The sequence below is a fragment of the Pseudophryne corroboree genome, chromosome 6 (genome assembly GCF_028390025.1).
Source record: "Pseudophryne corroboree isolate aPseCor3 chromosome 6, aPseCor3.hap2, whole genome shotgun sequence".
Taxonomy (NCBI): domain Eukaryota; kingdom Metazoa; phylum Chordata; class Amphibia; order Anura; family Myobatrachidae; genus Pseudophryne; species Pseudophryne corroboree.
The window spans coordinates 478032365-478048670 of NC_086449.1; the positions used below are offsets into that span (position 1 = coordinate 478032365).

At 45.6% G+C, this 16306-nt stretch overlaps 1 pseudogene; it reads left to right on the forward strand.

The window, feature by feature from the left end:
* Positions 1–12278, forward strand: part of LOC134934600 (uncharacterized) — a 71222-nt pseudogene extending 58944 nt beyond the window's left edge.
* Positions 12279–16306: the final 4028 nt, after the last annotated feature.

A 16306-nucleotide genomic window follows, 5' to 3' on the forward strand; every position in this document is an offset into this window, starting at 1 on the left:
CTCACAATAAAAAATGCTAATCAAGAATGTTTGACTTAATCACACACAAGAAAAATGAGAGAAGATAAGGTCAGGATGTACAGTAATGATGCCCGAGGTGGTCGGAGGCAGTGTCGGACTGGGGCATGAAGGGCCCACCGGGGGATACAGTTATAGGGGCCCATGTTTAGTGGTGTGGCCAGTCTCCAGAGGGGGTGTGGCCAGCCAATACATTGGTTTGCCTAACCATTAAAGAGTGCATGGCCGAGCCCCTTGTTAGATATATAAGTACTGCTAGTGCATGCATGGCAATGTACCAAATAAATATTGGCAATGCACTGTAGAGAATACATCATAGTCCTGTGTAGTATAAGGTAACATATGTATAATTCATGTACATAGTCTGGAACCTGATTCCTATAGAAGGAGCAGGCTTCCCCCCCCCCCCCCCCCCAAAAAAAAAAATGCTGGTGCCCACCAGGGGTTTCCCCTGTGGGCTAGTCCAACACTGGTCAGAGGTGCAAGATGTTGGCTAATTTTTAATGTTTTTTAAAGGGGCAATCATTTACAAGGCATGGTTTTACCTTGTAAGTGATTGCCATTTAAAGAAAAGTCAGAGAACGCCCAGCATCTCGCACGTCTTACGATCTCGGACGTCATTACATCAGGCCCATAATTTTGTAAAAAAATGTTCAAAGACTGTCTGTGTGATTCTTCTGAATGTTTCATCCTAAACACACACATCCCATGTTTCCTTATTTTTTTGTGGCGGTTGTATTCTAGTACTTGCACCTCTAGATTTTAAAAATATGCATATTGCTTTAAATAATTAATTTGCAAGCTCATCATGTGTTTTTTTAACACAGGAATTAAAGCTAAATATACATTTTTTGATGAGCGTATGAAATATTTGATACCACTACTTCTATTCTTGAAAATAGTCCTAAAAATAAACATCTGTACATATCATATAATCTGATATAGTCACACATAATGTTCATGCAAGTTTGGTTTCTGTGGTAATCATGTAATATGTATTAAACCTGTAGCTGTTTAAAGCTGTAATTGCTTGTAATTTGTGATTGCTACCAGCCTGGGTAATTATCCATGTTTACCTCCTTTTGAAATACTGTATTTCTTTTCTAATATATCCAATTTGTAGTTTATAATTGGTAACAGTATGGGTAATTACCTGTGTTTACCTCCGTTTGAAAAGTGTTTTTCTTTTTTTTTTTTAAATATAGATAAATGGTAATTGGTACAAGTCGGAGTAATTATCCATGTCTACCTCCTTCTGAGCAACACACACACACACACACACACACACACACACACACACACACACACACACACATACACTTCAGGAGCTAGTATTTCACAATAACATGGTTTTTAAAAGTGGTGAAGATGGCATAGCACAAATATGAATTTAAAAGGAAATCAACATGAAAATTGAAAAACTGGACAAATTGCCAGCATTGTATTATAAATGTCAAGTACAATAAATTATAAAATCTATAACTAATGTTAAAACTGCTTATTTACATTCATTGAATCCTTTGTTTAGTTTAAAGGTAAAGTTTTGAAAATGTACCTGAATTAAAAGTGTATATTGTACAATATATAATAATAATCACAAAAATCCGAAGTGATGTTGCTTATTGTGGAAACATAGTGAGTCAAGTAAGTTAAAGAAAAAAAGATAAAGTTATAGTCTTCCAATGGATTTTATCCCTAATTTAAAGTTAAATGATTAAAAAAATGATTTGTAGCATGAAGTCTTGGTTGAATGAGTCAGATGTGTTTGAGTGTTGCTATTTGTCATGTTCTTTTCATCACACAACAGCCGCTACCCCCAATTTAATCTGCTCATTCAAATGAGAAAAACATAATCAGAGTGCAAACAAATCTTTTGATGAGATACTGGGGGGCGATTCCCTCTCCGCATATGTCCAAAATGCACTGCCCATGCTTCACTTTGTTTACCACCAGGAGATGCAGATCAAAATAGCATGGAGATCCATAAAATTTGATTGGTATTTCAGGCCGTTAACTGTGGGGGGGTTGCTAACAGTCGTGGGCATATCGGAGTCAGCGAGTAAGACTAAATGGCGCAGATGCACTAACACTGGTGGCCATGGTCACTCAGATATTCTGCACCTGCCATACAATGTCCGATGGTGTGGCAATGGTGCGCCAATAGTGCATATTTGTATGCACATCAATATGCTGCCCATCGGCTATGGCATTAATATAAAGATGCAGTAGTCACTACAGCAACTGTGCCCACCTCTGAATCATCTCCATTCAGACTCAGCATCTGAGCAGCCCATGCAAACAAGCTTACTTGTCTTTAACTGTGGGGGATAAACTTTCCAAACCCTTTCCTAGATCACTGATTACTCAATCACCTAACATCCAAACCCTTACTGATCAGTGGGCCTAATTCCGATAACAAATATTCTAATGCACAGGAGGCAGCTGTAGGAAAAAGATGCCTCCTGCCAGCATCTGCAATCTGAGTGCTGTATCCGAAGGTGCAACATCAGATAACCAACGTGGCCATGGAAGACATGGACCCTCAGTCAGTCTGAGCAAACCAAAGCTTACTCAGACTTGCCGTCAGACCCCCTCTGCCAGGTCCAAGAAGACTGCATCCAACAATGCAGACCCTGCGCTTGACACACCTACAAAACGGGGGTGACATGCCCTCATTTTTTAGAATGGTCCTGTTCATAACCTCCCAAATGCAACAGTATTTCATTTGTAATGTAGCTAGAGACTGGGAGTGATCATGCAGAACCTGTCCTGCTCATGTGCAGTTCCCCCACAGTAGATTTGTACATAAACCATCAAGTTTACATGCAAATCCGAATCAGGACCACTATAATAGTACTTGTGCCAGATCAGAATCACACTGATAACACTGTGATGAGCCTCTAAAACAAGAACTAATTGCTTCATCTGTATCATCCACACAGGATCTAAGTCAAGGAACTAACCAAAATCAAACACCAGGACACAAACGAGAACCTATCAGGAGTAATGCTAAAAGTTGTTGAGCAATATATCTGGCATGGTTGAAAAGGAAAGGCTATTGTTTTAAGCTAGGTAACTAATCATTGGGAGTGGAATTCCTGCCTACTGCTAATGCTTAATCAGCAGCACCTGAGATGCAGCACAGGGAAAATAGAAGCACTGGTATTTGGCTGTTTATAATACGTCAATCAACCCCCGGAATCCTGACACCCGGCATACCGACAACTATTCTCCCTCGTGGGGGTCCACGACCACCCTAGAGGGAGAATAAAATAGTGTGGCACACGTAGCGCGCCACCGTGCCTGCAGTGTGGCGAGCGCAGCGAGCCCGCAAGGGGCTCCTTTGCGCTTGCCACGCTGTCGGTATGCCGGCGGTTGGGCTCCCAGCGCCGGTATGCCGGTAGCCGGGAGCCCGAGCGCCGGCGTACCGTACGGCACCCGCAATAATGTTGTACTCATGTGACCAATATAGAATTCAGCACATTCTAACAGTGATCTGAATATATCCTAGAGCCCAAATATGTGGCTTCTGCAGAAACTCTCACAAGAAAACACCATACTTCTATCTCACCAAGAGGCCATAAATATTCAGGAGTCCAGGGAGCAAATCAAGCATCACTAGGATGTCTGGTAGGTGCAGGACCACTGTGTTGAGGTAGGCCATTAGGCTGACAGAACCAGGCACTAGATTGGTGGTGGGCCAGAGAGGTGGAGACACAAGGCCATGACCTACAGTATAAGGCATGGGGGCCGATTGAGACCGATCGCAAGGAGATTGACAGGAAGATGGCATTTGTAGGTGGCAACTGATCGTTTTCTGGGACTGTTTGGAAAAACGAAGGCGTGTCCATGCGTTTGCAGGGAGGGTTCATGATGTCAATTCCGGTCCTGGACAGGCTGATGTGGTCGCAGTGGCTGAGTAAGTCCTGGGCTGCGCAGAGACTGCACAAAATCAGTATGTGCAGCTCTGCTACACATGCGATCGCACTCTTGCACAGCTAAAATACACTCCCCCTGTAGGCGGCGACTATCTGATCGCAGCAGTGCAAAAATCACTGCCTAGCGATCAGGTCTGAATTACCCCCATGGACTGAACCTGGAGATATGCCAGATCATGTACAAAGCCCCAGAAAGCAGCAGCAGTGAGGATTCAGTGAGTTTCAGGACAGTGGAGGAGTTCAATAGCAGAGCTGGAGTCAGTGGTGGATAGAGAACCGGCTGGCTAAAGTCATGGACTACGGGAGCAGACATTGGTCAAGGTCTGGGATCAAACAGTTGGGATATCAGTGGGGAATATGCAGTAATGGTAGTTAGGTAGGATTGGAGGGCCCAGGTTATTTAGTACCGAGAACTAATAAGATGAATGACCAGAGGGAAGAGTGACAATAAAATGCAGCAGGCTGGAACCAGAGCTAGTACCAGTGGGTGAACCATCCACCTGTGCTAATTCTTTGTATAATCTGATCCACATTCAATCCAAAATGGACATCTTGTTATTATTAAAAGTATTGCACTAGATATCTTCCCACTTATTTTCATATACATTGACATACAGCGGACAAATCTTGATAGATAAGAAATGGAGGAGTTCAAAGAAACCTAATATCAAGTGGATTATTTATTTAAAAAAAGGTAATCACAGGCACTGGCATCACATGGGAGGTGCGGGGTGTGTGGCCCTCACAAGGGTGTCACCCATTGAGGGTGGACACCAAAGTGCCAGCTCCTGCTCAGTTACAGGAGCCAAGTGCTGCACTGTAATATTGCCGGCTCCTGTCACCATGCAGAAACTGTCACTGAAAAAATGCCAGTCTCCAGGGCCAGGCAGCTTCTCTCGGACCTCAGAGGTGACAAAAATGAGGGCCGGGTTGCAGTGGCGGGACTAGCGAGCGGTGGGCCCAGGTGCGACAAAATGCTTTGCCCCCACCCCATCCAAGTCCACCCCCTCACCCCTGGAGAGGATCTGGTGAGGGGGACCTGCTCAGAGCCAGAGAAATGGATACCTAGCAACAGTGCCGTAACTAGACATTTTAGCACTGTGTGCAAGAAACGGCATCGGAGCCCCACCCCTGCATGCAAAACAGGGGCAAAAATACATAGTGGCGTGGCTTCGTGGGGAAGGGGTGTGGCCACAAAATAATACCAATTCATAAAACGGTGCACAGTAGTCTCCATTATTCAAATTATGCCGCACAGTAGCACCACTACACCAGGTAGAGGCCCTTTTACACCTTACGGCGGACAGATTCCTCTTTTTACACATTACGGCAGACAGCGTCCCCTTTTTACACATTACGGCAGACAACGTCCCCCTTTTTACACATTACGGCAGACAGCGTCCCCTTTTTACACATAACAGCAGACAGGGTGCCCTTGTTACGCGTAGCGGCAGACAGCGTGCCCTTGTTACACATAGCAGCAGACAGCGTACACTTTTTACACATAACGGCAGATAGCGTGCCCTTGTTAAACATAGCGGCAGACAGCGTACACTTTTTACACATAACGGCAGACAGCGTGCCCTTTTTACACATTACGGCAGACAGCGTGCCCTTGTTACACATTACGGCAGACAGTGTCCCCCTTTTTACACATTACGGCAGGCAGATTCCCCCTTTTTACACATTGCGGCAGGCAGATTCCCCATTTTTACACATTGTGGCAGGGAGATTCCCCATTTTTACACATTGCGGCAGGCAGATTACCCCTTTGTACACATTGCGGCAGGCAGATTCCCCCTTTTTACACATTGTGGCAGGTAGATTCCCCCTTTTTACATATTGCGGCAGGCAGATTCCCCCTTTTTACACATTGCGGCAGGCAGATTCCCCCTTTTTACACATTGCGGCAGGCAGATTCCCCATTTTTACACATTGCGTCTGGCAGATTCCCCATTTTTACACATTGCAGCAGCCAGTCGAAAGAAAGAAAGAAAGAAAGAAAGAAAGAAAGAAAGAAAGAAAGAAAGAAAGAAAGAAAGAAGAATTATATTTACCCTCTCCGCTGGCTCAGGCTCCTCGGTGCAGCTTCTGACGATTCCCGGGCAGGAAAGAAGGAGGAGGAGGGAGGTGGAGGAGGGAGCCGCAGCAACACTGTGTTATTGTTGGAGGCGCTGCTACTGCTGCCCCTCTGCTTCACTATAGGCTGTTCTCGGAAGACAGCCTATAGTGAAGCAGAGGGGCAGCAGCAACAGCGCCTCAACCAGTAACAAAGCGCTGCTGCGGCTCCCTCCTCCACCTCCCTCCTCCTCCTTCCCCCGTACCGCTGCTCCTCTCCTCTCTGGGCGGCTGTGCGCTGCGGGCAGCGGTTGCCCGCAGCGCACAGCGGCATGTAATGAGTCAGTTTGACTCATTACATGCCTTGGGCCCCTGGACAGAGGCGGGCCCCAGTGCAACGCACTGGTTGCACTGGCGGAAGTTCCGCCTCTGCCGGGTTGCTTAGCCATGCTCTGTCTCGTGAAAGCCACGTCCCCATCCAGTGAAGCCATGCCCCTTTTGCTCCCGGCCACACCGGGTGTTTTAGAGGTGAGTTACACTTCTGATCACAGGTGGGTGTGGAATAGAGTGCTTTATATTTTGGCTAAGCCTTAAGGATATTTATCTACCCTTCTATTGAAATGCTGTAACTGCACAGAGATTTCTTAAACACTATAAAATACTACACAATTGTTATATCTTAGTTTTAATTGTTTTTGCATGTGCCCGATGGTTGAGATCAATATATTGATGGATCAGTGTACCCTGTGAGAGACATTAACACAGCATTAATGCAATACACAGTAATTTTTTTTTATTCTTAGTTTAAAAGGTGGATTTTGCTTGTTTTTTATTATAGCCTGCATAGTTTTTTGCGCTGTGTATTATATTAGTAGTTTTTGTGAACAAGGTTATCTAAGCACAAACGCAAATTGCATACATCTCCTCCTCCCCTTGTATCCCCTCCAGTAATTCTACTGTAAGCTAGCATCATTCAGAAGGCTCAACAAGATTGAACAGATGGTGGTGTGGTCTGCGCTCCCTCCAATTGGAGTTTGTCTGTGTGAGATGGGTTGTACCAGTGCAGCCCAGGTGCCTAAGAGAAATTCTTTTCAAGTTTTTTTCTGTATTTGTGCTCAACAAGATTGAACACCTATGGGTCTTTTCATGAAGCAATGAAAAGTGTGGAGAATTGAGCCAGTGGAGAGTTACCCATGGCAACAAATCAGCATTAAAGCAACATTTATAATTTGCATACTATAAAATTATACAGAGCAGCTGATTGGTTGCCATGGGCAACTTCTTCACTGGCTCACTTCTCCGCTATTTTCACTGCTTTATTACTAGGCACCCTAGCCACGAAAATTTGCTTAAATTTGGTAAAAGTGTGAATATTAAATTGTTCTCTGGGTACATGATGTGCTTTTGACAGTTGTTGATCCACTGTCATACTATAACTTCAAATTGAAGCTGTCATGCCCTCAGCCCCATCTCAAAATATTGGTCTATCGGAAATATGTCATAATTTGGGAGTTGCAATTCGGCAGTGTATGCTATCCCTGCCCTAGTGACTGACATTTCTTTTGTTCCCACATAGGGGAGAAACCAAAAAATGTATCCTCCCCAGAGGAGGAATGCAGATATTGTGGCCAGGCCTGGCGACAGGGGGGGACAAAGGGAACAGCTGTATGGGGCCCTCGAGGGTCAGAGGGGCCCGGCCGGGGATCAGAACAGGCTCGGCCCCACACATATGCACAGTACGCGATTTTAACTGACATCACTGTCTGACATTGACAGATGGTGATAATCAGTGCTGCGCTGCTGCTGCGGACCTGTGCTCCCCCCTCCCCTCCTCCACAGGGTCACATGATAACAATCCTGCATCTGTAATGAGCGGCGGAGCGGAGTGACATCATGCCGCTCATTACATATGCACAAACTGGTCTGGAGTGGGGGTCAGAATGGTTGGTTCTATATCGGAGGGGCTGAAGGGACCTTGTGACGTATTGAGGGGAGGAGCTACGTCACCAGGGGGAGGAGCTACAGGCGAACAGGGTACCCGAAAAGTACCCTCGCGGGCTCGCTTCGCTCGCCACGCTTCGGGCACGGTGGCTCGCTCGGCTCCGCTTCGCTCACCACCTAATTACTAAAGGTAATAGTTGGTGGCGTGGATAGTAGAGGAACTATCCCGCTGGCTTAGCTCCTCCCCCTTGCATCGTAACTCCTCCCCCTTACGGAAAAGGTCCCTTAGCCCACTTGATTCTAGCATCTACCGGGTCAGAATGGATGCCAAAGCCGCATGGTGCTGGGCCGGAGCGGGAGCAGACATAGCTAGCCGGGTGCCGCATGATGAGGCTGTCTCCAGCAGCCCTGAGCAAACAGCCCTTCCCTCCATGCCTGGGAACAGGGGGAGGGACTGGGACACACAGTGCAAGTGCAGCAGCATCTAAACGAGAGGAGCTGGAGCTTCCCTGTGAAAGAGGACATTTAGAAGGTATGTTTCTCTGCTCCTCCTGCGCAATGTGTGTGTGTGTGTGTGTGTGTGTGTGTGTGTTTGTCAATATACCCATATACAATCTAGTGTGTCAGTGTGCCCCTGGTCCCTGTGTGTGTGTCAGTGTGCATATAAAGTGTATATGTATGTGGATGTGTGTGTGTGTGTGTGTGTGTCAATGTGCTCATACATAATCAGTTTTTGTTTCAGTGTGCTCCTGATCTATGTGTGAGTGTCAGTGTTCCCCTGGGACCTGCACCATATGTGACACTCTGAAACATACACCTGTGGTACGGGGTTTATATATATATATATATATATATATACACTCCGGCACTCCACGAACACTCACAAGTGTAATATGCCCGGTGCCTTCCTCATTACAGCCTGCACGGCTGCACGCAATACACTCCTCCACTGGCGGCACTCAAAAGCTTTTCCATAGAAAATGACACAAGTCGGCTGTTTGTGGGCAACGTTTCAGTGCCATGTAGTGCTTTTCATAAGGCTTGATAAAAGCGCTACACGGCGCTGAAACATTGCCCACAAACAGACGACTTGTGTCATTTTTTATGGAAAAGCTTTTGAGTGCAGCTAGTGGAGGAGAATATATATATATATATATGTTTTAAAACATTTATTAAAAAATAACATGTGACACTGAAGTTCATAGCTATACACAGGTAACTTCTGGCTTTCGCAACCTTGCATGAGGACATGCATCTTTTTAGTGGGCGAATGTGTGACACTCTGAAACATACCCCTGTGGTATGGGGGATATATATATATATATATGTGTGTGTGTGTTCTAAACACATTTATTAAAAAATACCATGTGACACTGAAGTTCATAGCTATACACAGGTATCCCTCACAGTGGGGAGATTGAGGGGGTGGAGTAATTCAGAGCAGTTAATGTGTGTTATCTGTCTCTTTGGAGAGGGATGGAGTGATTCAGCCAGAGAGTGATTCATCATATCAGGAGAATGTCTGCGGTAGCTGTTGTGAGGTGAGTCTCCTGAGGTAACAGAGCAGTGAGAAGTGAGTGCCATGCCCTGTGTAACCTTCTCTCAGGTGGTTGGCACAGTTACTGGCCGTAGTGCAAGGCTAAGAGTGACAGCAGCAAGCAAAGCAGCCCCTACATCCCTGACAAGTGGTGACTGACTGAGGCGGGATGGGAGGCGGATCCATGACCTCTAAACAAGTCAAAAGGCAGGACAGCTGCTGACAGCCTGGAATCCAACAGGAGAGATATAAACCAAACCCCTTACACTACACCTTAGTGGCAAGACTGTTATTGATGGAGACTGGCCCTAGAAAGTGTTACAAGTAATAAACCTACTCAGGAAGGATTATAGGCCCTACACACTGGCCGATTTTTTGAAAGATATGAACGATCTCGTTCATAAATGAACGAGAACTCGTTCATATCTTTCAGTGTGGAGACTCAAGCGATGAACGATGCGCGGCCCTCGCTCGTTCATCGCTGGTCTCCCGTCGGCTGTGCATGCAGGCCAATATGATCTCGTCCATATTTGCCTGCACTTCAATGCAGCCGGGTGACGGGGGGAGTGAAGAAACTTCACTCCCCCCGTCACTGCCCCCCCGCCGCCGGGTCGCTCGTCGGCCGTATCCGCCGTCGGGCAGCTCGGCGGCGGGTCGGCGGGTGTGTAGGGCCCCTTAGTGTCCTTTCCTGTGTAGCCCTGAACTGTACATATTGACTGCAGTACAGGAGATTGTTGCAGCAGCTCAGGCAGATGTCATCAGTGCAGAGCCACCATTTAAAGTTAGGCTACATAAAAGGAATAATTTAAGGTTAAAAGCCTGCAGCATCTTGTAAGAAACACTTAATCTGCATCATCACAGTCAGGAATATAAACTGTCATTTCTGTCAGCCTCTAAAGTGCTACATTAAACCTGTGTCTGCTACTTGTGCAAAGGATAGTCAGCGACCAGGACAGTATAAAGTTAAAGCATTCATTTAAGTAAGCAAAATAACAAGGACTTTTAGCAGGAAATATTCCCTGTTTTATTGAGAAGTTACAGTCAGCTTTTCCAGCAGAGTAACTGGAGTTTAAACACTCTTAACTCTTGCTCAGATTCTGAGGATCCATACAGAGAGAGAGATAAACTGAGATTCAGTCAAACCTAATTAAATCTTTAGTCATTTTAACCGGAATCTCATTCCAAAAGCTAACACAGATTCAAGTAGTTCTGACATAGAAAGCGCTTGTTTTCATTACCTGGAACACTTCAAATGTGCACCAACGTCAGAGAGTACTCAGATAGATTGTGATATAAGAGTAAATATGGAAACGTACTGTAAATTTAATGATTTATTGCTTTGCCAGTTAAGTCAATATCAATTACTGGACTGGCCAGAGGGAGTATTGCATGTTAAACTCAGTTGTGGTTAGGATATGGTATTGACTTAAGTTTGATTTACACTGACCATTTATGCCTAGGATATTCTAGCATAACCAGGTTAAAGAAGAAATGGTGACGGTGTGTTCCTGTACAATAAAACTCTTTTATTGTTTTGGATGTGCAAATTATACCGCATTGTTAGTAACATAACTCTGTTAAATGATACATTGCTGTTGTGAATCTGTTATGTTATTGAGTCCATTATAAAAGGACGTTGGTTAATACATACATTGTGCAACAAAACCTTTAAATAAATTCTGATTATGGGATACTTCCTCGCTTCTCTGCAAAGATTGAAGTTCTAGGAGATCCGGTAAGACAGAAAGAGACAAGGTACTACTGCAGAACTAAATACTTACCTTCGAACACCTTCACATAATACTTATCTGGGTGCTACAACTTGGCATCCATGAACAGGATTCAGGATGTCGGTACCAGAGGAACCTCAGATGCCCACATCAACTACAGTCCGAAGGAGTTACGCGCTTCACCAGGCCAGTCACCACCAGCTGCATCATCACAGGCTGCACTGATCACGATGACTTATTATTTTTGGGCCCCATGGCTTCCAATATACTTGGGAGATACTAAGTTAACTGGCACAAGTCCTTTTAAAGAATTTGAAGAAAAATTAAGATCTATGTTTAGGCTGTACCCCCTCAACAAGTAACAAAAAGCAGAGGTCATCATTGGACAGCTAAAAGGCGCATCATTGAGGGAAGGAAGATCCTGGTCTGACGAGGAGCGAACAACAGCTGATATCATCTTGAACAAGATGCCCATGTTTCTCCAACTTACAGACAATTGCAGAGTTAAAGGGTCGTCTGTATGCACGGAAGCAACAACCACATGAGTCCTTACGGGATTTCGCACTGGGATTACAACAGTCCATGCGGGCGATACAAGCCAGAGATCCAAAAGAGTCTGAGGAAGCGGATGAGACCATGATAAATTTACTTATAGAAGGAGCCAGAGGGGAAACAACAAGAGCACAGCTGCAAATGTGGAGGTGTCAAAACCCTGTCTGCACTTTTGCCGAGTTCAAAGAGGCGAAGATGGACATCTTAGGCCTTAATTAAAATACAGCTGTCGAATGTGGAACTGTGTCAGAGCCACTTGAGAGTTGAGTGTATGGAGACTCACAATTAAGTCTAATGGCTGAACCCTTTGTCTCCAGAGGAACCGCCATGCAGCAGTTACAAGTTGGTCAAGAACAAGTTGGGGCGCTCACCAGTGTCATCCACAAGATGATGAAAGAGCTAAAAGAAATACGGCTGGAACAGGCTGAAGCTAAACACAAGGAATGGCGCTGGGATCAAGGCGGAAAAGCACGACAGCGGGATGTGCAACGCGGATTGGGGTGAGATCCCATGAATCAATTTGATGCCCAAGGAAGACCTATATGCAGGCGGTGCAAACAGAGTGGGAACATCGAGAGGCAGTGTCCCAATGAATCTTTAAATGACCTGACCCCGAGGCGAGGGACTGACCCTCAGGAGGAGATGCATCAGTAGGTCCATCGAAGCCAGGGTGCTGGCCTCAATATGTCAGAGAGTGTCCCCACCTAAAGATTCAAGTAAATGGATTGGAGGTATCTGCTCTTCTGGACACAGGCTCACAGGTGACGACAATCCAACTTGCAGACTTTCAGAGACACTGGGACGAATCCGAGATAGTAAGCCCAATGAATACCTGGTTACAGCTATTGGCCAGTAATGGACAGCAAATCAAGTTCTGCGGCTATTGGGAGGCTGACCTAACTATTGGCAAGGCTAACCTGGAGCGACAAGGGTGTCTGGTCACCACTACGTACAATGACTATCTACCTCCGGTCATCTTAGGGCTAAACGTGTTGAAAAACTGTCCGGATGCATTGGTGAAGGCTCTTAAACTGGAAATGCATTCTGTGGCCCCAAAGGAGCAGAAGACTCTACAGCAGACAGTAAGGTTGCTGGAGGGGCAAAAGAGATTCAACAATACAAGAGGAGAAATTGTAAAGGTGAGAATCACTGATCGCCAACATGCCATCCTATGACCAAATTCTGAGCACGTAGTGTGGTTTAAAACCCAGATCAGCCCTGGGGGGCAAGATTATGAGGCAATCCTAGAACCCTGCGACTATTATGGACAGCAACCATTCGCAGTGGCACGAATTCTGGCTAAAGTGACACGTGGGAAAGTACCTGTCCGGATATTAAACCAACATAGCTATCCAGTCTGATTGTTTCTGCACTGTCCGGTGGCTAGAGTAATCCTGGTAGACTTTCAAGACGTCCTTGGTGAGGCTCTACCCAATATTCCCAAGGGAGCAGTGGCTGGACAGACCAGTATGACCACTTGTGAGGCTCCATGGTGGAGTGAAGTACAGATCGGCAGCCCAGATAATTCGGAGAGTCAGCGTGAAGGCGTACTTCAGGTTGTCCACAGTCCAGCATCACATCCCTACTGGAAATAACCCACCAGTGAAGGAGAGACACAGGCCTCTACCACCGGCCATGTACCAACTGGTTAGGAGTCCTTGGGCAGCACCGTTAGTGATTGTGCAGAAAAAAGATGGTAGCCTCAGATTCTGCGTCGACTACCAAAAACTGAGCGAGGTGATGCACAAAGATGTTTATCCACTGCCACGGATAGAGGAATCATTGACAGTGCTTAAGACAACTCAGCACTTTTCAACTCTTGACCTGATGAGTGGATACTGGCAGATCCCAATGGCCCCAGAAGACAATGAAAAGACCGCGTTCATGACCCCCATGGTCCTGTTCAAGTTTGACCGCATGCCATTTGGGCTTTGCAATGCTCCTGCCACCTTCCAACGAGTTATGGAGCACTGTTTGGGGCACAGGAACTTTGAGATGGTCCTGTTGTATCTTGACGATGTCATCATATTCTCGAAGTCCTATGACTAGCACTTGAAACATCTTGAAGAAGTCTTCATCCAATTGACCAAATGTGGTCTAACGTTAAAGCCGTCCAAGTGCCATCTTCTGAAACCAAGTGTGCAATATCTGGGCCACATAGTTAGTTGAAGGGGTAAAGTCTGATCCCAAAAATATACTAGTGGTGCGGGACTGGCCTATTCCCCGTACAGTGAAAGACATCCGCAGCTTTCTCGGCTTTGTGGGATAAAACTGATGCTTTATCTAACATTTCACCAATGTGGCCGCCCCGCTTCATGAGTTACAACGACGCAAGTCGGGACAAGAGAGGCAGAGTACTGCCCTGGTCCCATGGGCAGTGGAGCAACAGAATGCTTTTGAACGGTTGAAGTTGGCACTAACGGAGGTCCCACTTCTTGCATATCTGGACTATGAGAAACCTTCCAGGTCTATATGGACGCCAGCCACCGGGGATTGGGAGCTGTCTTCTCCCAAATACAAGATGGACGTGAGAGGGTCATAGCGTATGCCAGCAGAGGTCTAAGGAAGACCAAAAGAAACAGCGAAAACTACAGCACCTTTAAAGTGGAGCTCCATGCCCTCATCTGGGCCGTCACTGAAAAGTTAAAAAATTATCTAACAGCCACACCCTTTGTGATTGACAATAATCCACTGGCGCACTTTTCCTCCACCCGTCTTGGAGCACTGGAGCAGCGATGGATGGCACATCTTGCAAACTTCAGATATACAGTGTCGTATCGGAGTGGCAAGTCCAATGGAAATGCCGATGCCTTGTCTCGCCTCCCAACTACCGATGTCGCAGAAGAAGAAAGGGACTGGTCTGAAGATATCGAGATCCCTGTGCTCAAGCCTCCCAGGAAGAGAAAGCCGGTAGTCACCTCCGATCCTGTTATCGCCACTGCAGGCCTCACACCTGATGATGCCCCATCAGACAATATTGAGTTTGACTGGAAGAAAGTGCAGGAAGCAAGACCTGTATTACAAGATTTAATGGGCCTCATTCGCAGCAAGAGTTGTCTTACCAAGTCCCAGAGAGCCACTGCTGATCCTGAACTAATCAATCTTTTGCACCACCGAGACCGAATCTGCCTCCGACAGGGCCTTGTCGTCCACACCAGCCTTGATCCTGGCACCCACCAGCCCATCTCACAAATTGTCGTACCTAGACAGCAAGCTGATATGTTGATTAACGCCTATCACAGTCAGTCGGGGCACTTCGGGACCCAGAAGATGGAGGCGGTAATCTGATAGAGATTCTTTTGGGTCGGGATGAGATCTGATATCGACAAGTGGTGTCATGACTGCAGAATATGTAATCTGAAGTGACCAGCTGACTCGTCCCAAAAGTATCCTCTACATCCGATACAGAGTTCCCGTCCACTTGAACTTGTTGCTTTAGACCATGTGAAACTTTAGCACAGCTACGCTGGGTTCCAGTATGCCCTGACCATCACTGATCATTACAGCAAATTCTTGGTGGTGGAGTCAACCAGACTGTAATTGGAATGCTCCGAAGTTTAGTTAAGTCAATATTGATTGCTGGACTGGCCAGAGGGAGTATTGCATGTTAAACTCAGTTGTGGATAGGATATGGTATTGACTTAAATTTGATTTACACTAACCATTTATGCCTAGGATATTCTAGCATAACCAGGTTAAAGAAGACATGGCGACGGTGTGTTCCTGTACAATAAAACTCTTTTATTGTTTTGGATGTGCAAATTATACCGCATTGTTAGTAACATAACTCTGTTAAATGATACATTGCTGTTGTGAATCTGTTATGTTATTGAGTCCATTATAAAAGGACGTTGGTTAATAAATACATTGTGCAACAAAACCTTTAAAGAAGTTCTGATTATGAGATTCTTCCTCGCTTCTCTGCAAAGATTGAAGTTCTAGGAGATCCGGTGAGACAGAAAGAGACAAGGTACTACTACAAAACGAAATACTTACCTTCGAACACCTTCACGTAATACTTAATTGGGTGTTACATATATGTGTGTGTCAGTGTGCCCTCTATACAATCTGTGTAATGTGTATAAGCGTCTCCTCTGTGGTTTGACGTGTATATACGTCTCCTCTGTGGTGTGACGTGTATAAGTGTCTCCTCTGTGGTGTTACGTGTATAAGCATCTCCTCTGTGGTGTAACTTGTATAAGTGACTCCTCTGTGGTGTGATGTGTATATGCGTCTCCTCTGTGGTGTAATGTGTATAAGCATCTCTACTGTGGTGTAATGTGTATAAGCATCTCTACTGTGGTGTAACGTGTATAAGTGATTGTACTGTGGTATAACGTGTATAAGCGGCTATACAGGGGTGTGGCGTAGCATGTATAATGGGCGTAGCATATATATTGGGCTCTACTGTGCAGTGTATATATTTTACTAAGGGGCACCAAATTACATATGCGCATAACAAAAAAATTAGGCTAGGGCCGACCCTGGATAAGGGACACCTAATACAGAACTGTAGCTCCTATAACTACTTT